We start from the raw sequence: 4,104 nt of genomic DNA, 5'->3' as shown, positions 1-4,104 counted from the left end.
GATCTTCTACGCGCTTTTGCAAGCGGCAAGTGATCGTCTACCGCAGCAATAAGAGCCTACTCTTATAGGCTTTGGAAATCTTCAAGGGTTAGTCTTGATCATCCCCTCGTTGCTCCCGTCTTCTAGATTGCATCTTGGCTTGGATTGCGTGTTCGCGGTAGGAAAATTTTTGTTTTCTATGCAACGTTATCCTATAGGAACAAGCATGCTGAGTCCGCTCGGGTGGAAGATCTCGAGGAACTAGAGGAAGATGATGAAGAAGAAGACAAGTATCATCGGCCAAGGTGGTGCCCTGATGGGCTCAGCCGTTCCCAGAAGCGAAGGGTTCAGCGTCCGCGTGGGTTGGAGGAAGGCGAAAGGTTATACCTGCACACGTTGAGGAAGGCACGGCCTGATCTGGCCGCCAAAATTCAGCGAACCCTGGACGAAGAAGGTCGGCCACAAAGGAAAGAGTGGCGCCCCAGACAAAAGAAAACCGATGATGAGACATCGGCTGGCACAAACATGGTCTCCATCCTTCCAACGGAGTTTAGTGCTCCAGGATTGGACGACTGCGAGCGCATCAACGTGACAAAGGACGGGGTTAGGTTGGTTTCATCCACCGGCCTGACCGTGTAACAAAAACAGCATCTATGGACAAACGTGGCGATGCCGATCCAGGAGATCGGCCCCAAGGATTTGTGGAGGAACATTGCAAAAACCTTCATCGAGCAAGCAACGTGGAGGCCGATTCCAGCAATTGGCCAAAATTATCCTCACTATACATTCTACCTGGGTTCAACATTTGATCCAACAGGGAATACCTGAAGAGCCGATACCATCAAGTCCCTTGAAAGAATCGGCTCGGGGGGCACCTAGGTGGATAAAACACGAGGATATGAAGTAGAAGCGTCTTTCAAATGCCCAGCAGCCCAAGATATTCTTTGATGATGGGTATTGAAGTATGGGGGCCGATACATAAATCGGCCATAAAAATTCAAATTTTTTTTAAGCACAGCCGATGCGCAGACATCGACTCAAGGATAGAAAGCCGATGCATGGCCATCGACTCCAGAGGTACAACTGTTGTGAGCGGAGGCTCGGAACTCCGAAGGTTCTCTGCCTGGAAAAGCTCGGGGGGCAGCTCACCCTGAAGGTTCTCTGCTCTGGAGCCGATTTTGTTGAAATCGGCCGGCTCGCATCATGACTTGGAAGCCGATGGTGGCACGTTTGGTTGGCCCATCGCTGTTCTCGCCTTGATGGAGGCTCGGGGGCAACCGATCGCGTAGATATTCTGTTCCTAAGAAGCCGATTGAGATTTCATCGGATGGCCCTCCATCATAACCTTTTTCAAGGGGATTGGGCAGGTTTGAAGAGTATCACTGAATATCTGAATATCCAGAGGTATTGGCTTCAGCGTCAAGTCGTTTCAGCAACGGTTCTGGGGCTCTCTTAAAGGCGTTGGTCTGCCTCATTGTCCACCAGAGCTCAAAGTCATCGTTCGAAAAAGGTGAAAGATAGATCGTGAAGGATTGATATGTTAACATCAGCTTTTGAGCATTGATCAAGTTCACGATCACTCCGACGTCAAAGAGATGAAGAACGGATTATGAGAGACCGATGCGTTGTCATCGGCTCATTGAGCATTGGCTAAGCGATGATCGGCGGAATCAGTATGAGGGGAAATCGGCTAAATTGGCATAAAGGAAATCGGCAAAATCAAATTGGGGAATTTCTTCATTGATAAACGAGACTTCTTACATAGAAGAGCTTATTGCTCTCAAAAGGGAGTACTAAGGGGATACATTGCCCCCTCTACTACTACTGATCCTATGCTAAGGGTCCTATCTACGGGCCGTCGCTGCCCTCGTCGTCACCCTCGTCGCCGCTGTCGGCGCTGCTCCCGGCGGGCTCGTCGTCGCTGCTGTAGCGGCCGCCGGCAGGACCTTCGTTGTCCTCATCCTCCTCCTCGTCGTCGTCGTCGTCGCTGTCGAAATCGCTGAGATTCCCCGGCCAGGGGCAGTGGCGCTTGGCCGGCGGCTCGTCGGAGGAGCTGTCGTCATCGTCCTCCTCCTCCTCCTCCTCCTTCACCTCCTCGGAGGAGGTGAAGTCATCCCAGGGGAAGCGATCATCATCGCTCTCCTCCTCCGATTCCCCGTCGGCAAGGAAGCGGAGGTCGCTCTCCCCGTCCGTCGAGGGCTTGTCTTCCTCGGACCAGATGGAGCAGTCATGGCCGGGCTCCTCCCCAGCCTCTATGGCGCGGCGGATGTTGGCCGCATGGACCTCTTGTGGGTCCCGTTCTGGTGTTGGCTCGTGGGAGGAAGAGGACTCGAGGGAAAGTCCCGATGAGGCGGAGGAAGAGGAAGACATGGTGCGCAGGAGGGCTTTTGGAGTGCTAATGCGGAGAGGATGAGGAGGAGAACTGTTCGGTGCGGTTAAATAAAAGAAGTGGGGATTTAATGTTCGAACAGTTTTCGAGGAGGTGGTGCCAAAAAAAAACTGTCAAATCGTGCAGAGAAGTTGGGAAGGCAAGTCGTCATAATGAAAAATACTGCGACGGTTCTGCTCTGCCACGACATGACCCCTCGGAGGAAAAACAGAGTGGTTTTGAAATTATCATTACCAAAACCAGGGGGGCATGTGTTATCACCAGATTTTGGCCAAATCAGGAGATGGGCCGTAAGTGAGATGGGCTTGAAGGATGTACGCATGGAGGATCTCTGAAGTGGCCTGACACGAAGAAGTTGGGCTAAATTGCCCATGTATCTGTATTATAGTAGACCGCATCTTAATTTAGAAGTTGTAGTTTTACCCGTGCACGGTTAGGTGCACGCCTGAATTAGAAAGTCCCCTGGACTATAAATATGTATCTAGGGTTTATGAAATAAACAACAACCAACGTTCAACACAAATCAATCTCGGCGCATCGCCAACTCCTTCGTCTCGAGGGTTTCTCCTGGTAAGCACCATGCTGCCTAGATCGCATCTTGCGATCTAGGCAGCACAAGCTTATTACGTTGTTCATGCGTTGCTCGTGTCCGAAGCCTTTTGGCGAGCAACGTAGTTATCTTAGATGTGTTAGGGTTAGCATTGTTCTTCGTATCATATGCTTGTCGTAGTGCAACCCTTATACATCTAGCCGCCCTACACCTATCTTAGGTGTAGGGGCGGCACCCCGCTTGATCATTGTTTAGTAGATCCGATCCGTTACGATTGCTCCTTGTTCTTCAAGGATTAGTTTAATATCCGCAATAGTTAGGCCTTACAAAGGGTTGGAGGATCCAGCGGCGTATAGGGTGTAGTTTGCTAGCCCTAGACAGGATGTTCCGGGGATCAACCTCGTGTTGGTTTTTAGGCCCTGTCTAGGATCGGCTTACGATCACCGTACGCGAGCGCGAGGCCCAATCGTGAGTAGGATGATCCGATTATGCGGTGAAAACCCTAAATCGTCGTAGATCGCTTTAGCTTTATCTTGATCAAGCAGGACCACCATATATTCGTACACCTCGTACGAATCATGGGTGAATCGGCTCTTTGAGCCGATTCACGAGATAACCTCGAGAGCCGATCGAGGCTCGTATTTAATGTTTACGTGTATGCCATGCAGGAAACTAAGCGAGGCATCATCCGACACCTTCCCGACCAGGTATAGGTCAGGTGGCACGCCCTTGCGACGAGCATCGGACGTGTGACCAGAAGGCTTTGCGGGCCGTCGCTCGGAGGGACCAGGGCCAGCCGCAGTCCTGGGAGATTCCCGGCTCTACGGTGTTGCCGGTCGCTGCCCGCCGGTGGGTTTCTGACCGCAACAGCTACAGATCGAGTTCTACAAACTTCATCAAATTTACTCTATGGTGACCATGCCGTCTGGGTGACATTGAGCATGTCGCTGTGATTAAGAAAAAAAGTAAAAAAAAAATAGAGAAATGTGCAAAAACTTTTATGTTCATGGAACATATTTACAAGACTAGGAACATAAAATTTAGCATGTGCAGAAATAATCACGACCACGAATCCGAATAATTGGAACAATTTAGCTGCTCGGAAAAATATGGACAAGAAGGAACAAAAAGTTCACTAACCAGTAGAACAATTGCTTTTACACGTGGAGCACAAATTTAGCATATG

Source organism: Lolium rigidum, chromosome 3, assembly GCF_022539505.1.
Source record: "Lolium rigidum isolate FL_2022 chromosome 3, APGP_CSIRO_Lrig_0.1, whole genome shotgun sequence".
Lineage (NCBI taxonomy): Eukaryota > Viridiplantae > Streptophyta > Magnoliopsida > Poales > Poaceae > Lolium > Lolium rigidum.
The sequence above is the reverse complement of the archived record's forward strand: the minus strand, read 5'-3'. Positions refer to the sequence as shown.